This window comes from Sinohyriopsis cumingii, chromosome 1 (assembly GCF_028554795.1).
Source record: "Sinohyriopsis cumingii isolate HCF-2022 chromosome 1, ASM2855479v2, whole genome shotgun sequence".
Lineage (NCBI taxonomy): Eukaryota > Metazoa > Mollusca > Bivalvia > Unionida > Unionidae > Sinohyriopsis > Sinohyriopsis cumingii.
In genome coordinates, this window is record NC_142961.1 from 91,193,719 (window position 1) to 91,217,636 (window position 23,918).

Consider the following 23,918-nt stretch of genomic DNA (forward strand, 5'->3'; position numbering starts at 1 on the left):
GTAAGAACAAGGTGTAGTTGGTGAACAATACAGACACTTTTCTGCCATTTCCACTGGCATCATCTCATATGATGTTATTTAAAAAAACTTCCTACAACATACTCACAACATATAAAACCTATATGCAAATCTGATGAAAGCTGCTTGTGTTTCTGAAACACATATTCCATACTGGTGGCAAGAATGTCCAAATCTACATTACAAAAATGAAAACATTACCATCCATCTAGGAGTTGCAAATGTATGAAATCCTCTTGTTGGGTAGTTTTACTAACAGGCTTTACAGCAGGGCCTTCCATTAGATTTAAATGTGGCAGGTAAGTTGACAAAGTAGGGTGGGGGGTTGGGGGGACCTACCCCAATGGGGATAATTCATTTTTTTTTTAAAGTAGCATGGTGTAAAGTAAAAGTAGATGGGCTGATAAGGAATCCACTGAATTTACAGACTAAAGGTTCAGACATTTGTTTTTAAGAGAAAAATGAAAGAAGGAAACAATACAACAGATATTTTAATATGACTTTAATGTTTATTTTCTAGATTTAATTAAGATTATGAATCAGAATCAGTCTCCAACTCCACTGTAAAGTTTATCTATTACTTCTTCTGCTCAGGCACCTGCAAATTAAAACAAAATTGTAATGCTTAAATAAAGTCATATCATCTCAGCACTAGTTACATATGCAGAAGTCATGTTAATCAGCATTATAAAAATGTATGAAATTTTCTTCACTGCACTTGTGCTTCCCTTACTATCGTTAAGCCATGATACAAGATAACTTTGCACTTACTTGTCATTTCTGGCAAGTGGATGGTGCAATCAATTTGCACAAAGATGAATTTATTTCATCCAAATATTTCATGTGAATAAAAATTCCAAATGGAGGCACTTGTCCGATCAGACAAGATATATGCATATTGTAGTTAGCTGGACTCTAGCTCTGATAGTCCTGGGCAATAGGATAAGCTGATTTTGTTATCAGTTTAGAAATGCATCCGCTTTGCAAATACTATGCTTTAAAAGACGAAACTGAATCCAATATTGATGAAATAAGAGTCATTTGGATTACCTTGTTTTTTATCATTCTGCGTTGGTTGGGTGCATATTTGAGGGTCTCTGATATGGTCTCTTCCATTCCATTTGCCTTTGCTTTGCCATTAGTTTTCAAGCAGGCTTCTGCATGAGTAATACAATGTTTTAAAATAAGTTTCACAACAAAGGATGCATTGCATTTTTCTAAATGCCAGCAATAATCAATGGAATATTTTTAAAACATGTACTTTGAAATGTGTCTCAAGTTACTTTATCAATTCATTTAAAAATCTCTGGCAAGTCACATGAAAAACACAATTTAAATCAAGCCATACTTACTTATCAAAGACTTTCTCATTCACATCCTTTACCTCACACAATAAATATCAGCAACACCAACATTAAATTCACACAATCAGTACAAAACCTAGGTGTTACTCTGGACAGTACTCTCACATTGCACCAACATGTCATGAACATATGCAAGGCTGCGTATCTTGAGCTGAGACGCATCAGCTCCATTCTCAGATATCTTTCAGTTGATGCCACTAAAACACTTGTGTGTTCATTACTGCTTTCAAGACTGGACTATGGTAACTCAATTCTGTCTGGTTCATCTTAATATCTACTGCAGAGACTTCAAAAAGTTCAAAACATAGCTGCTTGGATCATACTTAGAGTACCACAATCAGAGCACACCTCCCCGCTGCTCTGTACCCAACACTGGCTATCCATTCGATCCAGAATCAAACACAACATTAGTTCTCTGTGCTACGTTTCACTGACAGACTCTAGTCCAACATACCTATCCGACCTCACCTATGTGTACACACAAGCAAGATACTTACACTCCTCTTCCGACAATCATATACTCATTATTCTCACTATGAAAACAAAGTCACATGGACAGCATTCTTTTGCATACCAGGGCCCAGCAACATGGAATGAATTGCCCACTGAACTTAGACACAAAGACGCAGTGATCCCATTCAAGAGTGCTCTCAAAACTACTTATTCTGACTACAAAAACAAACTTAATGACTTAATAATGTTAACTACCTTAAATATTCTCAGCATGTTTTTTATGTTTTCTAATTTCATGGTGTTTGTTTTTGTAATCATATCATTGTGTATGTTTTAATGTTGTCTAATGCTGCAAAGCGCTTAGAGCTTCTAAAGATTAGGCGCTATACAAAGTCCTCATTATTATTATTATTATATTTAGCTTGGATGAATATTTTTTAAATCAGTGGCCATAACTAAAAAATGGGATTTTGTTTTATGATCATAAAAGTATGTTGGACACCATCCATGATGTACAATGCTGTCTGACATTTCTATGCACCTAAGGTTTCCATCTCAAATATTAAAGCAAAATGCATACCGAATTTGACAGATTGATGAAAATTAAAAAAAGCAATGCTTACCATTTGAAAAGAGGCAATTGTCACTAGAATATTCTATTCAAAATGATATTAATTTTGGACACAGGGGATACCACCCCCATGTTTTCCTGACTCGTGATATGTCGGCCTATTCTGTGCACAGCTTTAAAAGATGTAATGTTTATCCATCGAGCTATAGAAATGAAATACATTTACTGTAGACTGTTTCTGTCAGCAGTTAAGTTGAGTAATTAGGTCAGGTTTATAGCTAGTTTACAAAATTCAATGTAGAATGCCAATAAATGACAAGATATATTTTTGCAAACTAAAGTGATCTTGAAAAAAGATTAGTAAAGTTTAACATTTTATAAAAAATAAGCTATTATGTGGAAAAGAAACAACAATGAAATAGGATGCAATGTGTTTACGTCTAGTTTTGGAAGGTACCGTCATAATTGTACCGTAGTTTAATGGGTGGAAAGGCCATTGAAAGGTAAGGGCAGTGCGGAGACCATCGAGTATGTTCCAGAATAGCTGAATCTTTGTAGATACATAGATCCATTCGTAACTTCAGTCCGCAAGCGAAACACTGTACTTCGTATCCCAATCCTGACTCGGGTCCGAAGTAGACAAATCCTGTTCTAGCTAAAACATACGAAGAAGGTAATCCTTCCCTATCCGTAGGCCATTTTTGAAACGTGTCCAATCGACAGGCACAATCACAATAGTCAGGTAAGAAGACTGGAAAATGGTAGGGTTTGAACTTGGAGTTCTCACTGGATTTCTCACTCGATTCTTGCTGCGGCGAAGTCATCCTTCTGGTGGGTGGCTATCCTCTTACAACCAATGTTTTATACCGACATGTCCATGCGGCAAAGTAAAGTGGGTGGGAAGCCGCACTCGCTTCTGCTACACGATTTGATAGACTTTTTCCAAGGGTCGACTGACGATGTGGTGTGTGGGTAAACGTACAATCTTGTTGGGTTGATAGGTGGTCACTTTCTCTAGACTGCAAGGCTTCTTTCAATATGCCAAAGTTGACCACTCGACTGGTACGATAATTCAGAGTAAGTCCTTTCACTTTACACTTCGTGTGCACTTCTCCTTGTTTGTCCCAGTATTCGTAGCCGTAATTTTTGGGACCACCACTAACGAAACTTAGAATCTTGTCATCGGGGTGCTTGTCTGTCCAGGCTCCTAAACGGTTTCTTCGATGTCAGGGTGCTGTTGACTCGGGTGATCGATATAAATGCAACTGTCCATGTCAAAGTACAAGACACGTTCCCCTAACAGTTCTAAAGCTTCGTACAATTTTAAGCGAGCATGAGCTGTCATGTAAGCTGCAATGATGACATTTCCAAAGGGGTCATCTTCTACAAAGTTCAGATCTTCTTCGTAATTCACCAAGATCAAATCCTCACGAACGACGTCCACGTGTTTCATGAATTTGGCTTTGTCGTGAATCATCTGAAAGTAGCGGGAAGGTTCGGTCAAATATTCCGTCTTGGGTAAACACGGTCATTGTGCCATTTTACCCCACAAGCAATTTAACATCACTTTGGCAAACGATCGCCTGCCTTCGTTTTTCTCAATGTGATTTAAAGTAATGCCTTCTTGTGCCCAGAATTTCTCTCTGAATGTCTTTTGGTCTTCGGGAGTGTGACACCAGGACAGATAGCCACTGGCTTCTTGCTCAGTTTCAAAAAGGCATCCACGTAGTCTGCGAAAATGCCTTTCTGCGTGGGGTCACCCTTGTGGAATTATTGTGTCTTGGGAAAGTGGCAAATTTCGTACACTTCTAACAGTTGGTATCCCATGTTCAGAGCTTTGAACAATTCTACGCTGACCCATGTCCCCGTCAAGGCCCGTTCTTCCTGGGTGTGATGACAAGGTTGATCTTGGTTGCACGTTTCACAAGTATGGCACAAAGGAAACACAAGTTTGCCTTGGCAATGGCGAGGTAAGACGGGATGGTATAGGTTCGTGGGAGGCAAAACTTTGCACTTGATCAAGCCTTCGTATTGTCGAATGTTTTTTAGGTCGATGTGTTCGGTGAACAATTGTGGGTGCCCTGCAGGAAAGCAACAATATTTGCACACATAGGGATACAGTGAACACACGTCCAAGTATTTGATTTCTTCTCCTTTCTCTTCGTCAGCTTGGTACAGCAAACAGGTGGCATTGGTCCTTCCTCCGTACAAACTATTACTTGGGTTCAGGGGGTCCATGAACTGGTAACTTTCCATGAGGCGTTTAAACTCAGGATCGGTGTTCAAACGGTGATTGTATTTGTGTTCCCACATTTCCACCACTTGGTATCCTTCCTGTTCTAACTTTAGGCGTGGCTGACAAATGGCCTGGTACAAGTCTTCCATGGTTCGTTGTAAGAACTGATTTTTAGTGCCGCGGTCAGGGTAACAGATGGGACATCCGTGAAATAAGCAACCGTTAAACTCGTACATGATCTTGGGGTTTTCTAAGTCCCAGCCATTGACCGAATGCATTCCGATTATCTTTCGCCCTGTCCGTTGCGGGCATGCTGAATCCATTTGTCTTCCTTGTCGCACAAGTAATGCAACCAGCATGGGGCTTTGACCGAGTATTGACGTTTGATATAGTTGGTCGTTTGAGGACTGATGACAGCCACAGTGTTTTCAAGCATGAATCGTTGTCGGTAGACTAAGGAACACGCTTTGGCAATGGTGCAAGCCTCTTTTAAATGATCAACCCCTCCGTGTTCCATGAACAGTTCTCGAAATTTTCCACAGCATCGCCGTAAAATGTCCATGTCGGAACGACGATACTTTAGCATTTCTTCCTGAAAGTCGAAAGGGTCGGAGGCGTGAGCCTGGTACCAAGCGTAGAAAGTTTCTCGTTCAGTACGCATGTTGTCAGGGTCGTAATAGTGAGCCTGAGGCAAATGGGGTAGAACGGCGTGTTGATTGGCTTCTGTATTGAAAAAGTGTGGAAAGTACCCTTTAGCCATTTCTGTCATTCCAAACATTTTAGGCATTCGACTCAAAGGCATGGCTAAGTAGCTCATCGAATCTTTAAACTGCACTTGTCCCACTTGCATGAAAATGATTTTGGCTCCGTTCAAAGTGATTTTAGGACGCTCGATGCCACGTTCCGTATAACATCTCAAAAGAAACTGTCCATCGTATCCGGAGAAATTGTGAGCCATCACCGTGGCATGGTGATGACAATCTCCATAATAATGTTCGATGTCCTCTTGGCTCCACGTCTTGTCGATGGGGTCTAAGACCCATTGTGTGAAATCGGCTAGTGTGTTCAGTCCTTGAAAGATTTTTTCACGCCCTCCAGGAATCTTACTGCATTGAGGGCAATAACTCAAGATAGGTTCTTGAATCACTTCTCGCACGCTCGATGAGCCACGCAGAAATTAGGAATGTGAATACTGGTCTCTTGCATGCATTCGAAATCGAAAAAGATGAAATTGCCTTTCTTCTTCTTGTGACCATCCTCTTTCTCTGGTTGGGATTGGTATTTTTGTATGTAGCATTGGTGTTCCAAGTCCACAATGCAGTGACAAATGTGACATTTTTTCTTTCCTGAACATACGTGTGCCTTGGTACTGTTGATACATAGACCTTGTCCACACATTGGGCACAATCTCAGGAGTTGACAAGCACATTTCTTCTGTGAACCTTGCATCTTCAGATGTTGTTGGCAACAGGCAGGGCTGACAAATGTGCGCAGACAAGCAGGACAATGCACTGGTTCTTGCCCTTCGCTCAGACAGGGTTGAGAGGCCAAACATCCTGAGCATTTCGATCCACAATGTTTGTGTTGCTCTCGATTATTATAACCATCATAAGTCACATTTCTCACAGTAATATTTGTATCCCAGGAATCCAGTGATAGTGGTAATGGTATCGAAATGGTCATCGTGATGATAGAGGTGAATGTATTTTCCATCCTTAAAGTCTTTCCCTCGAAACAACAGAGACCCGCGCACTTCTTGAGGGTGCACTTTCAAGGTGTATCGTGGAGCTAGGGCATCTTGCAATTTTTGCATCTCAGGAATGCCACAGGATGTGTCTTTGGACAGGCATGCTTGTTGTAACAGAAGTTCTGCTTCATTTCGTTGTTTGGCTCGGTTCGATTTTCGAATGTTCTCCCAGGCTCTTTTCCATTCTACCGTGTCGTTCTTGTCGGCATAGGTTCATCCCACCACGATGGCTCGGGCTAAACACATGTGGTCTTGAAAATTGTTAATTTGGACAAGACTTGTTTTGGTAATGCGAAGGTTGTTGACCAATAAGGTCTTTCTGCATTGTCCGGTCCCTTGAGGAGGAGAGACGTGGGTCATGTCCAGTGTGGCTTTTCCATCGGTGATGTCAAACTGGTCATTAGATTGTTGCACGTGTTGAATCTTGTCCATGACTTTGGAAGTGGTCAATTCTGCAGGGCTGCTAAACTCGATCCAAACAGGGGATTTCAAGCCATCATGTTGTATGGAAAGTCTCAAGCGATCATCTTCTTTGGGTTGACATTGTCGCTTGAGTGTGGTGAGCAAAGAATCCCACATGTCGGTGATGAACCCTTTTGCTTTCTCTAACAGTACTTCAGACTTGAAATCTTTAAACTTCACTGTGTATTTGTAAGCCGTAGTTCTAAATTTTCTAGAGGGACGCTTTTCCGTCTCTCGAATGTCATAGTACTTTTCAGGGTTGACTAAGGGTGGTAAACTTTGTTTAGAGGGTTTGGATTCTGGTTCACTCATGTCCTCTTCAAAATCACTGGCATGAATTTGTGCCAAGACTTCAGCCCTAGTACGAGGCGACAGATCACGTTTCTGCCTCTTACTTTCTTCTTCTTTCTTCTCAAATGAATTGGATCATTTCATCTCGATAGCAAAAAGTCAAATGACTAAAGTTTAAACACCATGGATTAATTTATAGTCATAGCAGACCAGCGTATATAAAGGGTATGTGTCTTGTCCTTTCACTATTCATTTCACTCTCAAACTGAGCACAACAATGGAAGAGACTACCAAGATCGAACGTTTCATCAGAGCTTTGCGAGGGGTCATTAGAAAATTCTCTTCAGACCAGCCGAGGGACTACTCTCCTTCCTTTCAAGATAAAAGTCAAGATACTTGCTATATCTGTCAGAAGAAAGGGCATTGGTCTTCAGAGTGTCCAGACCGTCAAAAAAGAAAAAAAAGGGGTTAGAAGAGACAAAAGTCAAGATACCTGTTATTATTGTCAAGAAAAAGGACATTGGTCACCAGACTGCCCAAAAAAGAAACAAGAGGAGTCAGAAGAAGAGAGGGATCCTTCAGAGGAAGAGGAAGAAGAAGAGGAAGAAAACAGACAGGTGAAGAAAAAGAAACAGGAGAAGAAAAGAAGGGAAGAAAGTGAAGAGGAAGAGGAGGAAAAGACTATGACGGTGAAGAAATTAAAAAAACAGAGAGTGAACAATGAGACAGAATAAGTCTATGAACTTTTTAAAGTGCTCTGTTGTGAATTGTGAATTGTAAATATTTATAAAAGAATAAATTAATTATAAAAGGTAAGTGTCTTTGGGTTTTGATTTTAAAATAAGAACCTACACTCACGCACACTCATACACAGACAGGTACTATTGGGTAAAATGGTTTTTATTAGTTATTGGCAATTGAAAGCCTATCTCTTTTCGAGAGACGTGGATGGCCCTGAAAAGGGCCTTTTTTGGTGTAAGGGGTGAGTTTAAACAATCAACTTTAACTGTCTTAAGCCTTTGCCATGGCCAAGGCCTACTTCTGGACTGCGTACTGTTGATGATGATTTCGTTGAAATCACTAAGGATGGTGCAGTAGGCGTAGTCACAGGGTTGGAGTGTTTAGCTTGGGAAGGTCGTATTCTCTTCGGCCGTAATAAAGAAGTCTGATACATCTGTTTCAGACTTCTTAACTAAAATGTCTAACAGTACCGTGACCGTTTGATTTTGACACCCTTGTTTCTTTGCTGCTGCGTCTTCTTCTTGTTGTTTTTTTCTTACCTCTTCTTCTTGCTGCTGTTGCTGTAGGAGAAAAGCTTGTTCCGCTTCCTTTTGCTGTTGTATAAATTTCTCCAATTCTTCTTTCTGTCTCTGTCTAAAATTTTCCATGTGCGGTAATGAAGGAGAAGGTGACGAAGGTTCAGGAACAAATTCTTGCAAGGTAAAAAAATCCACAAAATCCCAATTCACCTCTTCTGAAAGTAAGTCTGGGTTCCCTTGGGTAGTCTCCACCATCAGTGCACCCAAACTGATCGTTTTCTGAGTTTCCGTCATGTTGAAAAACTGTCGCTTAGATTGACTACGCACAGGCGCTAGCGAATTTATATAGACTATGTGACGTCACAGACTGCTCTCTTCGGATTGGACGTGGGCTGACTGAATTTTGTAACGCGTGTTTGGATTGGTCAACAAACTCAATCCGTTTCAATCCTTCCTCCCCCTATAAATAAGTACAGTTCACTGCATTCCTTCACCTGTTACTCAGCACCCCAACATGTGGACCGATGTACAATCTTCAACGCTTGTGTCTTCGATGATGTTCCGGACGGACATATCAATGTATGTCCGATCCAACTGGACAGTTATCCACAGGACAGACACCAGCCTGTGGATGCGAAGAATCTTATGTGGAGCATCAAGGATGCCTCAAAAGAGTCTTAATCTATGGTCCTGCAGTCAGGCACAGCCTAAGGTCAAGAAGAAGATGTCACAGATGCCCTTTATGTTAAGGGTATATTAACATAAAACCAAAGGCCCTTTTCAGGGCCATTCCTATCTCTCGAAAAGATCTTGACTTTCAATTGCCTACCCCTTTTTTTATTTTTTTGTTTAAAAAAATAATAAAAAAATAGAGACCCCTCCCTGTTTCAATTTTCGCCTGTTCCATTTTCATAGACCCATCAGGTCGGGACCTTATTAAAATAGGGTCCCGACCCTGTTCCATTTCCCGTAGTCCCAAGACAGTCCCACGATTTATTCCCCATGTTCAATTTCCCTTGTCCCTAGAGTGAATAGTTTTTTTTCTTTCTCCCATGTTAAATTCCCCTTGTCCCTAGAATGGATATTTTTTTTTTTCTCCCATGTTAAATTACATAGTCCCCAGAGTGGATATACCCTTTTTAACATGGAAGTTCCCTAGTCCCTAGACCGTCCCTATTCACTACTACCATTGTCATTACCAGCCTGAAACCCAATTTAATGCCATTTGTATAAATTCATTTCAAATAAATATTATGATATAGTTGAAGTGTAAAGTCAAGCAAGTATTCTGTTTGCAGATTTTACATTTTAGATATTATAGTAAAGTCATATTTTCTCTTGTTTAGTAAACTTTATTGCAACTGGTTCCAAAATAGTAAATCTTATTTAATGTTCATTCACCAGAATAGGTATTAATACAATCCCGAATTAACTGTATGGTACTAAAATATACCCTGATCTTGTGTGAGATTGTAATATACAGAACTATACCTCAAGACAACAATAATATATTGAATTTATATTGTATCAAGACTGTCATGGTTATGAACTCCAACTTTATTCAGGTTTTTTCATAATAAATGATCATCTTGTGCTATGGTTGAAAAGAAATCAAAGTTCAGTTTAACTCCATTCTCTCCACATTTGTAAGTTGTTAAGAGGCATACAGACTCTACTAAAATTTTTAGTTGGATATGGGTTACGGAGCCTGATGTGTACGAACAAGGCAATGTGTACCATGACCTTTTTAATTTAACATTTTAAACTCCTGCAGAAGAAAGAGATTTTTTAGATCCATTAATCTGTATTAACAAAAACATTTCTTCAGTATGATTTTCAATTACTTAGTATTGACAAAACTCATATTTTAAAGTTGTTGTTTTTTTGTGTTTGGTTTGGCCTTTTATGGTAAACCAACACAAGTAAGTTATTTAGTGCCAAGGCACTTTAAGTATAGTGCCTTGCCCAAGGACACACCATGGTAGCTAACCCAGGTTGGTCTGATGGTAGAATTTGAACCTACCTTATTTCACAGGTCCAGAAAGCTAACCACTGAGCCACTACAGCTCCCCATCTTATAGTGGAATGCTGGTATACTTTATGATCAAGAAGGATGGGTTGGGGTATGCATGTTGCATCTGAAAAAAGTGATGGAATTTTTGTTTACATAATATTTTAGTCATACAATATGAATCATTTTCTATAGATTTAAGATGTATCAGATCAAGTTAAGAAAAATCATATATTCTGTTTCCTGGGAATGTACTAAAATTCACTGTTATTGTTTGATTTTTTGGTAGTAAGCTTACTTGGTATTTTTTTCTTTTTAACTTGAATACCTAATTTGTTAACATCCTATTCTAAATCTTCAGAGTTCTGTCTATTAAGTGACAACTGTTGATATATGTAGGGAAGTTTTTGTTTATATCTTTTGATTTTTGTGATTCTGGAAGTTGCAGTATTTGTTGTTGTATTATAACCATTTAGTAATTTAATGAATGCAGAGTATACTGCTCTATAAATGAAATTTAAGTGAAAATAATGTAAAAGTATGTTTCACTGCAAATATAAATTGTTTAAAATAATATATCATTTATCATATGACTATTCAATTGTGGTAACTAGTATTCCATCCAATATCTATATATTAAAATATGTCTTTTCATACAGCTGGTGATCATTTAGATACAAGTCCAATTGAACATAATCAAATTATCAATGCAGGTGTTTTTATTAGTAGTAGTATTGCAAGTATAAGTGTTAGTATTAAGATTTCATATACAGGTATGATAAGTGTATCATAATGTTTAAATGATGCTCCTTGTTACAACATAAAATATGTTCATTGAAACAAATGGTTCACTGGTAAATTGGCAGCAAAGGTCTTCACTGAATTATGTTGCATAAACTATTTTACAATAAAACATATATGATGCATCTCAATTATGACGAATGTGAGGAGGAGGATTAATAATAATGCAATTTAAGTTATCTTCATAACATAAGTTCTAGCAGATGTGTAATTTTTATGTGGTTCATCATCAGTTTGAAACTGGTCTGTGATTTCTGGATCTGGACATACCTGGTCCCCTGCTGTTGTGCTGCTATGGTCTTTACAGTTCATTAGGATATCAGTTACACTTGGTTTACATTTAGAACCCCATGGGATGGAATGCCCAGTTTGAAACTGAGAGAATGGTTAATTATCCATAATATAACTCCTGCAGTTATTATTAGGTTTGATATCAAGGTCTTTCTTTAAAAGCTTTTCAACTCAGGTTCTGTTCTACCATACAGATAAATAAAGTCAAATTCAAGGCTTTCAGATTTGTCCAGTTTGTTTCATGTGTTGCAGCAGACAGACTGTATATTGCCACTGTACCATATAAATATCAGTGCTTAGTCTGCTCTCAGTTGCTGTGGTTTGATTAGTTACAAGTGTCATCACATGTGACTAATTATTGACCAATGTAATGAAACTTGTATAATTAGAAGGCTGTATTTAAAAACTCTAAAGATCTTAAAAAGAAAATTGGATCAGGGTAAGTAAAACCTTTTACTTTGACCATTTGGCTAGAAAATAATTTTCAATAAGTTTAAATTGGATAATAGTAATATAATAATTAATTACACAAATCAGAATAAAAGCTATTTGCATATCCCCTTACAGCTGTTGCTTTTTCATAGTACTAAGTAGAATAAAGTATAGTTAAGACAGATAAAGAAATATCCCATCATATATACCTTACATCAAATAAAGAAACTCAAGATGGATAACAACAAAATTAATGTCACATCATCAAATAGTTATCTCAGCTGCCTGGTCAACCTAAAGGCAGATAAACTAAGGCAAACTTACTCCGAAGCAGTCTCATCCCCCCTAAGAGAAAAACGACAGATACAGTTCTTAACGCCAATTTTCAACTCGACCCCAACTGACTCGATGAGTAGACTCTACCTGTCACCAAGCGTAAACGAGAATGTGGACAATCTACCGAGTAACCGCAAAACTACATCCGACATGAGTACCCAAACTGAGGAACAATACTCAACAAGCACAAAAACAACCCAGACCACGCTGGTTAAAAACACTAGCAGCCAGGGGACTCAAACTGAGAACCTACTAGATGAAACAGAACGCCCTCACCCTACCACAAATAAAGCAGTCACACACGACTCAACAAAAGGTAAGAATAATAGGAAAACCAAATCCCAAATACCAGTTAGAAAGAATAAGGAACACACTAACTGTCAATACAAGACCCAGCAAGCCGGTTATGGACAACGAAACAAAGTCAGCTAAAGAGACAAACACCAGGGGAAAAAAGACCAGTCTGCAAAATATCCAAAACAAGAAACACCCCGCTGAACTGACTCTCTTCGTCAAGGGAGTAAATTCCAAAATAACGAAGTTAGCCTTTAAAACCATAGCATGGCAATTGAACAAACATCACCAAGGAGAATTCACGCTTAAAAGCACTAGAGACGACTTGCTGATAATCAAATGCACCACTGAACAACAGATTGCCAAATATATGGAAATTGAAAGAATAGGCCAAATAAATGTTCAGGTCACTAGACACAACAGAACAAAACAACACATAGACCCAAACCCCCCAAAAACACACAACAAAGGAGTCATATACGTATCAACTCAAAATAAAACCAATGAAATAGTAGACTACATAAGGAGTAAAGGACAGGAAGTAGAGAAAGCAATCCGCCTAAAAACAAGAAGGGGAAAGGATAGCACTGCAGTGGTACTCTTTTTTAAGGGCGCCACCCCAGAAACTATCAAAATAGCCGAAAAACTCGAGGCTAAAAAAAATTTTGCTTTCAAAAACAAACCACGGTTCTGTGGCAACTGCAAAAATTGGGGGCATTACTCTAAGAGTTGCGGAAACCTATTCCGGTGCAATCAATGTGGTCTTCACCACCCAGACCGGAAAACATGTAGCGCCACCAATCAGCACTGCGCTAAGTGTAGTGGTAACCACAAACCAAACCACGCAGAATGCCCCAGGGCTCTTAGAGAAGCCCTAATAGTCGAATATATGATCTCCCATGGGGTAAACTATAAGCAGGCCAAAACAAAAATCAGGATACCAAAAACAAAATAAATAGGTAGCACCCTCACTGGTAGGAAACACGCATAAAATGAAAACAACAGTAAATTAAACAAACTATTAAGACTTTTTGCACTAGAGATGGATTCCAGAGCAGAAATCAAAATATGGCAATGGAATGCACGCGGCCTTAGGGCCCACGCTGACCAACTAAATAACAAAATACTTGAACAGGAAAGAAAACCAGATGTTATATGCATACAGGACACCCACCTAAATGATACCTCACGTATCCCAAACATCATAGGCTACAACACCAAATACCTAAAGCATCGATCCCCCACAGCAAGAGGAGGGGGGTTAGCAACCTTTGTTAGAGATGGAATTACATCAGAAATGCATAAATTAACAGATAGTAGACCGCCCAATGACTTCGAAATACAGATAGTCAAAATAACCGCTCAAACTAAGCAGGTACTAATCGTTAACCTCTATGAAACAAATGAGCAGCGCAATTTAAGTGCAGACGAAACAATCAAAATGATTAAAGACTGTGGAGAATGGGTGGTAATATGCGGGGACTTCAATGCGCACAATGAACTATGGGGGAGTCAAAAGACGGACATTAAAGGAAAAATTGTAGAAAAATGGGCACAAAAATGCAACTTAGTTTTTCTAAACAACGGATAGATGACAGAACAGGCCACACATCAGCAATAGACCTATCTCTATGCACACCAAGATTAGCAGGCATTTCTGATTGGCAAGTTGATGAAAGCGACCCTATGGGAAGTGACCATTACCTTATAAATATAGAAATACAAATTAGAATACCTCAAAATAAAGCGTCCTTCACACCAAGATGGAAATACGAACAGGCCAACTGGATTAGGTTCAAACAGATAGGTGACTCAATCGACCCAGAAACCATATATCACCGGGACATTGACACCTTTAATGACAAATTAATAGAAACCATTAACACAATGGCCCAAGAAACAATTCCTAAAACTAAAGGAGTAGCACCCAAACCCACGGTGCCCTGGTGGAATAATGAATGTAAAATAGCAATTAAAGAGAAAAAAAGAGCTCTAAACAAATTCAAAAGAACTAAAAATAATAGGGACTTTAACTACTACAAGGAAAAGGAAAAAACTGCCAAACAAACTATTATGATAGCTAAACAAAACTCATGGAGAGAATTCTGCTCAAAACTAGATATTAACACAAAATCGAAGGAGGTGTGGCAAAGAATTAAAAAAATGAGAGGCAAAACTAAATCAATAACCCCCAACATACCTGGACAAAACAACAAACATAAGGCAGAATTATTCGCAAACTATTTCGCCAACATGTGTAGCAATACCAACTTAGAGGATAAGTTTAAAAATCATAAAAGGCAATTTGAGGAAAGCAACTCTGACAACATAAAGGAAGCAGGAAATAATGACGGCCCACTAAACCTTCCGTTTACAGAAGCCGAATGGAGAAAGGCCCTCGCCGGCAAAAAGACTACATCCCCCGGGGAGGACACTTTGGGGTATGAAATGTACAAGAACCTACCCAAAAAACTTGTCACAATTGCACTTAACCTCATTAATAAAATATGGGAAACCGGTACCATACCTATAAGATGGAAAAAGGCAGTAGTGGTCCCGATTCTTAAGCCTGGAAAACCCTCAAGCGATATAAAATCATACAGGCCCATATCACTAACAGACAATATATGTAAAATAATGGAAATTATGGTAAACAACAGGCTGAAATACCATTTAGAAAGCAAAGGACTACTAGCTAATACACAGAGCGGGTTTCGCAACTACCGAAGCACAATAGACCAACTCATGAGACTAGAAACCGCTGTCAAATTAGCATCTAGAGAAAAATTTTAAAAATCCAGATATGTTACAGCCATCTTCTTAGACATGGAAAAAGCATATGATCTAATGTGGACTAAGGGACTGATAAGTAAACTTAAACCATACGGAATAACTGGCAATATATACAAATTTATTGCTAACTTCCTAACCGATAGAAAGATACAAGTCAGACTAGGACAAGACTACTCCGAACGATACAAACTGGAAAATGGCACGCCACAATGAAGTGTAATCAGCCCAACTTTATTTAATATAATGATAAACGACCTGGAAACAGCGGTAAAACCCAACCACCTTGACTTATCCCAATTCGCCGATGACAGCGCCGTATGGAAAACTGGCAACCCGGCCAGCAGAGAAACGACCAAGCACTTACAAAAAGGACTAAACGATATAGGAAATTGGACAGACAAATGGGGATTTAAATTGTCACCTCTAAAAACAGTAGGCATAGTTTCCAATCCGGGAGGTAGCCACCCCCCACCCACTCCAAACTTAACCCTAAAGGGGGTACCCATCAAATTCGAAAAACAAGCAACACTCCTAGGTATGGTATTCGACCACGAACTCACGTGGGCAGCTCATATCCAAGAACTCGTAACGAAGTGCAAACGAGACATCAACCTCCACAGAAACCTCAGAGGGGTGAATTGGGGGGTTGATCAAAAAACACTCGTTACCCTATATAGAGCACTTATAAGAGCAAAATTGGACTACGGTTGCCAGGTATATGGAGCGGCGAACGCCACGTTACTAAAGAAACTAGACACAGTCCAATCAAAAGCGCTAAGGGTATGCACCGGCGTCCTAAATGGTACCCCCACACAAGATATCTTAATAATAGTAGGAGAACCCCCGCTAGACCTAAGGCGGAAGGAATTGATGCTGCGATACTCTACTCGAATATCAATACACCAACCCAACCACCTCACGCTACAAGCCCTCTTAGCATGCGACAAACCATTCGATACAAAAGGAAAAAATAAAAAAATACCTAGTGGGAAAATAATTATAGAATTAAAAAGGAAATTTCAAATCGCAAATATCAACCCAGAAAAAATAAGGTACTACCCAGACCCCCCGTGGACCTGTCCCACACCACAAATAGATCTTAGCTTACGTAAACTAGGACAAAAACAAAATGACCCGATAGGACTAAGAGCATCAATACTAACGTACATTGACAACAAATACGAGACATACACGCAAATCTTCGCAGATGGATCAAAAACCAAAAATCCAAATAAAACTGCAGCAGGGATAGTGATCCCAAAATTAGATGTCACCGTTGGAAAAAGACTCCCAGACCAATGCGCTATATACACGGTAGAATTCATGGCAATACTAATGGCATTAACATACGTCAAAACATACCCCACAACTAAGGCAGTCATTCTAAGCGACTCTTACAGTGTACTACAATCGTTAGCAACGGACCAATCCAAGAGCAGACCTAATATGATTAATCATGCAAGATCGCTACTTAAAGAGATTGAAAAAAACAACAAACACGTTGAATTCGTATGGATACCCTCTCACATCCATAATCCCAGGCAATGACAAAGCAGATGCAGAAGCAAAAAACGCCACAAACGAACCAAAAGCCCAAAATATAGCATACAGCGTCACTGAAATCAATAACATGGGACAAGATCAATGACATGTGGCAAGAGCTATGGGAAAAATCGGATGCAAACAGTCTAATACACACGATGATGAAAAAAGTAAGTAGAAAAGTCGAAAGTCCGACCTTCAAAAATCCATACGATATAACAATAATAAATAGAATAAGAACAGGTAAAACACTATTGGCAGGATGCGCAGGGAAACACATAAAAAGGGGACCAACCGAAAACTGCCCCTACTGCCCAACTCCAGAAACAATCGCACACTTAATAAATATATGCCCCAAATACAACCAGGAAAGGGCCGAACTAAAATCTCAACAGGAACAAATAGGAGAACGGTGGACATACCCGGAGTTACTTGTGGCAAAAAACAATAACATAGGAATGACCTATAATAACATCATGACATTCATTAACAAAATAGGCAAAAGGGGACAAATCTAAACCGAATGAAGGGTTGGGTATAAAGAGAGACCATGTAAAGAAATTAAAACCAATAAACCTAAAAGATCGAACCAAAAAAGAAAAAAACCAATCAAAATATTACAAATCACTGTTTGGGAATTGTGACGGCCGGCTCGGGCTAGTGGGTTCACAGACTGACACCGCCGCTCATAACCCGAACAATAAAAACCAGATAAGGACGAATATTACAAAATCACTGTTTTGGAATTATAATGGCATGCTAGGCCCCGTAGGTTCAAAAAAAAAAAAAAAAAAAATAAAAAAATAAAAATAAAAAAAATATACATTAAAATAAATCACAAATAGCTAAGCTAAACAAAAATAACAGGTAAATAGCCAAGTGGTCAAAGCGAAGGGAAACAAAGGCAATCAAACCACCTCCCTCGAAGAAAACATCTCACGGCGAACATGGCAGTATCAAAAGGACGAGAAGACCAAAACAGAAACTGACACGGGATAAGGCAGAAAGAGCTGAAATAAAGAAGAGCAGGAAAAGGCACAGAATGAAGTTAAACGTCCTAAGGCAGTAAAAGAAGAAAGAACAGGACACTTGCAGACCTTGGGGAATGAAGGCAGAAACAATGAAAAGAGTATGCCTCAAATAATCAAACCACCCCCACCCCCCAGTATGAAAAGAATTGCCTTCCCGAAATCAAACAAAATAAATAAGGCCACCCCCCCCACCCCACATCTACTTATAAGTGTGAATGAGAAAGTGAGCGTGAATGTGTGTTGTCGGGATATGTGGGAAAAGCAGAAAAACGAACAAAAATGTCTATAGCCATCACACAAATATAGCATACACACTCCCTACCCACCTTTTTTTTCTTTTCTTTTCTTTTTTTTTTTCTTTTTTACAAACAAATTTTACCACATAGGGCTTTCATTCTGACCCACGAAAGCCCTCTTTTGACCAACAACTTACTGGCCCTGAAACACACTGATTGGTTTAAAGCCACACGTACGAAATACTTAACCAAATTGAGATCTCCAAAACAAAATAAAGGGCTACTAAAAGCCTACTAGATGTGAAAAAATTTCCGGAAAATTCAAGTACGCAAAGTACACAAAATTTAATAGACCTTACAAAAGATAGGAAAATTCACAACTCAGGAATATCTGAAGCGTATGTGACAATCACATGTTTGGCAAGATAGTACAGGAATAGCCCAATAAATATAGGGAACTGGGCATTGATTGCAACGAAAATTTAATAATACTGCTGCTGGTGTGCTTCGGTTACTGCCTGAAATGAGAGAGGAAGGAGATGCAGGATGCAGAAACAGACCACCAACGGAGTACAACGATGGAGAAGGTTGCAGCGACGAGAGCCTGGGCGGGACCTTTTGGGGCACCTGGGCTTCGGCTTGCTTGCTTGGGGGCATTGTATAAGTTAATCGCTAAATTCAAAAAGTACACAAACGTGTACAAACTAAACAGTCGCACATACCGAAAGGTGCACGTGACTTTAATCCAATGAATGAATGAAATGTGTGCTAGAGGGTAGGGTTAGCAGTTATACTCCAATTATGTTTGTGATGAGCAAAAGCAGCTGCACAAATCTGAGCTTTTAGTTTGGTTCTGGTAGGGTCAAAGGATGCAGGTACATTTTACATTAATTTTTTACTAGAAATAGCTATTTTCAATATTTTTCTGTGACAAGGCAACTAAAAGAATCAGTATGTGCCTTATGCATGAATAAAGTTCACTAGTACTATAACAAATTAGCATACTTTTCATCACCCCTCTACCATCAAGATTTTTTTATATTTACCTCTGTAGCAGACACAAATAAAAGTCGGCAGCTCATTTGCAGACTAAGTTACGCATATGATCTCCAATGCTCATCTAACTGTGACAGGCAGTCACCAACAAGCCAACCTATTTCCATGCCTAACTCAAAGTAAATCTGAACCACATTATAGATTTAGCTTATGTGTAAATTTATAAATGCTAGGCTTGTGATAATTAGGTTCATGCCTTCTACCTTAAAAATTAGAGGGATGTCAAAATACGAAACTATCCAGTGAGACCTATGATGTTAATTTTAATCCCTATGGGATTTGTGACATAAAAAACCCAAATGCTTTATGTATTAAAAGGTAACTAATGGGGGCAGGATCTGCAGTGAATCAATGGTTAGTATGCTAGACTCCTGATAAAAATGTTTGTGTTAAAATCCTGTTATCAAGTCAACCAGGTTACCTACTGCAATGTACCCTTGCCTTACTCCAATTCCCTCAGTACTCAGTAAACAACTAGTGTTGCTGTACATAACAAAACCAGTCCATATTGATTTTACATATTTTACTAAATCCTGACAAAAATAATTCTCTAAATAAAGAATGATTAATATGTGATGGTCTCGCATGTAATCAAACTCTTCCAAGCTTTTAATGATATGAACCGATTTATCAATGTTTATCAAATTTGCATGAAAAACTATTTCTTATTTGTCATCAAATATGTTCAATGTTTTGATCATATAAGCATTTCTGCTACATTAAATCAAAATAATCTTTTTGTCAGAAATAGAGCCCTTATAGTATTTGCAAGGTCAACCAATCAGATGCAGAATTTGAGTTTAATATGAATGAATATTTTTTTTACAAAATTGCTCTTTTGCTATATCTTGATGAGATAAATCTATTCACCAAGTCTGATGAAATTAATGAGAAATAGTTTTAAGAGCAGTAGCAAGAATGGCTAGTGAGATGTAGAACCACCACATTATATGCATAGATTTTGCTTATAGCCTCAGACATACAAGCAAATAATTAAACAAGTCAGATCTAAATTGGATCATAAACACTGTTGTGCAAATCATAAGAAACTCTGCCAATCAGATGCAAGGTCACTTCACTACCATACCTTTATCACACTCATAATAAGCATCATTGTGAAACTTGACTCTATAAGCCCAATGGCCAAGCATGATCAAACTTGAATCAGCAGTAGTGGTTATAACCTCATGTATTTGTATGCATCTTCACTTCTTCAATCTAGATCTCATTTATATAAGCATGTATTCTACGTTTAGTAAAAACTGCACTACATGTATAAATATTGCATGCGGTGGTAACATACTCAGATGAAAGATCACCTTATTATTATTAATGGTTAACACTCATCAAACTTCAAGGACAACTTAATGATTTTAGCCTATATTGTGGAAGTATGGCTTTTAGGCTGGTTAAAAAACTCAACTAATCTTATACATGATCACATGTATATACTTGGATTTTCCTCATTATTAGATTTATCCAAGATGTTGATTTAAGCCCAAAACCAAGTTTTATATAAACAAATTGATCAGAACTATGGACTCCAAAGTAGCTAATTTCTTACTGTTGAAAGACAGAAGGGGATGTGAAATAAATAACACACTCTGGACCATTACATAAACCCACTTAGCCTTTTGACCAGTTGAGATAAAATATCAACAATAATGTTAAATAAGATTGATAAATTATGTTTTCTCACATTACCTCTAGCCCTTTTCAACATGGATGGTATTTTTCTTCCACATATGTCAGCTCTTAATTAGTGGCCCTTTCCCATCATGAATGTTGTAGGTGAAACTCTCAGAATTAGGCTTTTTAATTTATATCTGTAGAAGAAAAAAACTATTGGTCTGCATATATCAATGTCACCATTTCTGTATTAGATTAAAATACCATATGTGTGTGTGTGTGTGTGTGTGTGTTAATTTTAGAATTTAAGCAAACTTGTCTCCATGTGTTTATTTTAAAACTGATGATGATAACACATAACAGGTTCAATGGATAAAATGTTATTTCTTACTTCTTACAACTGCTCATTATATCTGAATTTACATTCAATGTTTGTTTTAATTAACATATTTGGGATATTGGGCAAATTATTTATTTTGTAGTTTATCATTATATCATTTACCAGTCTTTTATCATTCAAATATGTAATATAGTACCATTATACTGACTTCATATTCTATATGATATCCCAGCAATACATATTAAGCAGATAAGTGCAAATAAAAATGTTCAGAATGTAAAATTTACTCCAAGCTCAAAGAAGATCAGCAAAAGATAATATCCAACAAATTACCAAACAAAAAGCGAAGTTAACGCAGTTACCTTTATTATGATGTCTCCAACACCAACGGTACTGTACAGCTACGTCTTCTGAGTTTTACCGTCATCTTGTCTTTCAAACCAGAATTAATTTCTTGAGCTCTTACAAAATGAAGAAACTTTTAAATACTATAATTTAAGCAGCTTCTTTACATGCCATCAGATAAATTATGGCACAGTGTTATGTCTGTCAGCAAAACGCAACTTCACATTTGGACGGCGCGCTGTGTGGGCATCGCCGACACAGCAACTGACATGAATTCTCTATTAGCAGACAATGATTCGGAATAAATCCTTCGCAAATCTAACATTCTCGATTTTTCATAGTTCCACTTTTCATTGTTGCATCTGTTTGATTGTACAATTGCTAATGATGTTCAATGAATCAACTTCAATTCATCCAACAGTGTCTTGCAGTGCACATCCGCGAGAAGAACCGGAAGTCCACAGCTAGAACCACTGCCAAACATCCACGCTGAGAACCAATTCAAGAGTATTTTCCCTTTATTAGCAATTGTACGAAGAAGAAGAACTAGAACAAAAAAGATCATGTGAGTGTGTGCAAATAGGATTTTTATCAACAAAAGAGATAATAAATGTGTTACCTCTGTCTCTTCAAGTAAAGTGAAATAACAATATTTCTTCGTGTACGGAGTACTGTAATAAAGCGAAGGTATATGAAAACACACATCTCTCTCTCTCTCTCTCTCTCTCTCTCATATTTGATATTTCAATTCAACATGACAAAGTCACCACATATGTTTCTTACGTTTACAAAGAACATTTCTTTACAAAATATTAACCTCAAAACTTATTTCTGCTACTAAATATGACATCACCAGTAACTCTCTCTCTCTCTCTCTCACACACACACACACACATGTCACACAGAGCAACAGTGAATCTCACAAATTTCTTTCTTTCTCTCTCTCTCTCTCTCTCTCTCTCTCTCTCTCATTTAGATACACTCGCGATATGAATTAAATAAGCGCACGAGCTACCGCACCTTAACAAAATTCAGGTGAAATTAAGGGACCTTTTTGGAATCCTCGATTAATATGGGTAAATCCTGACAACGAACAAACGATCTGTAGTACAATGGACGTAATTATAAATCGTATTGCAGTCTCCCTTACACCATCCTCACCTCGAACTAACCCCACTTCTTTCAGAATGTTTAAATTTCTTGATAAGTCTCGCATACAGATCTCAGAAGAAATGTCAAAGTTTCAGATCTCTGTATCACTGTACAAATTCAGGACATTTTTTTGGGGGGGGGTTGTATTTTTTAAATCCTGTACCCATAATGTGTGGAATACGAGCATTTACATCAGCGATCATAACATTTTCACCAGTAACCAAAACAATTAAAGGCATTTTCTAGCAATACTCAAAATCATTCCTAAGTTTATTCAAATTCTGTGTCCATGATCAATCTAGTCAATCTAGGAACTTAACGAAGCGCTTTTACTCTGTCATGTAGCGCCTACTAAAATGGGGTATGTAATACCACTCAAATATTTGCATCCGTACTTTAAACCAGCCACTAGATTCGTGTTTCTCTACAACACAATAATAAATATAGTCTATTCTGCAAATGTACAGAAATCAACGAATATCATAGAATTCTATTGTTTCGTGTTCCTGAGAAGATATATGGACATGTGCTATGAAGTACCATTTGAATTATAGCACCAGTATAAACAACTAACTTATTCATCTGTGTTTGTATGTGTATAAGTAAAATGTACTGGGCTTCCTTCACATCAACCTAACATTTCAATTTTAGCATACCTGGTCAGAACCAACTTGTGTATTTCTCTACGAAAATGACCAATATATATTGGGTTTCTTTCTCATTTGTAGACGTAAATTTATCTCCACGTAGAATAAGGACATTCACATCATGAATGATAAAATCCCCACTGGAAACCAAAACAGCTTCGCGTATGTTTTATCATATTGTAGTTAGCATATCTGAAATTCTGCGTGCTGAATAAATCAACAAATTTCATAATGATGGTGATTTTCATGTTATTTCACTTACATCAAAGCACCAGATCTAAGATGTGACGTATCAAATTTTGCATACGTGCTCAGGACCAATTTAAATATTTCTCTTTGTAAAAGCCTGAGTCGTGTATATTTCGTTTCTTACACATCTGCACACGTCACATTATTTCACAATTTGATGCCTTATGGAAACTAATCACCAGTAAATGAAAGGACTATTCCTTATTTTAGAAACAAAACATCGTACCACGAGGGTATATAGTGTAACAATCGACTAAAGTCGACTCTTGACTGCATGTTCCATTATAACATCCGTGCCTAGAACCAACAATCCATCGTAAAAAGCAAATTAC

The 23,918-nt window shown here is 38.0% G+C and overlaps 1 long non-coding RNA gene across 1 annotated transcript in view; it reads right to left on the bottom strand.

Annotated features, from left to right (window-relative positions):
• Positions 1-1,066: 1,066 nt before the first annotated feature.
• LOC149807335 (uncharacterized) overlaps positions 1,067-23,918 on the bottom strand; it is a 30,835-nt gene continuing 7,983 nt past the window's right edge. Inside the window, exons 2-5 of the long non-coding RNA XR_016422376.1 lie at positions 21,556-22,084; positions 20,929-21,050; positions 10,425-10,539; positions 1,067-1,175 (exon numbers count right to left, since the gene is read on the bottom strand). This is a non-coding gene — a long non-coding RNA (uncharacterized LOC149807335). The remainder of the gene's footprint in view (positions 1,176-10,424; positions 10,540-20,928; positions 21,051-21,555; positions 22,085-23,918) is intronic.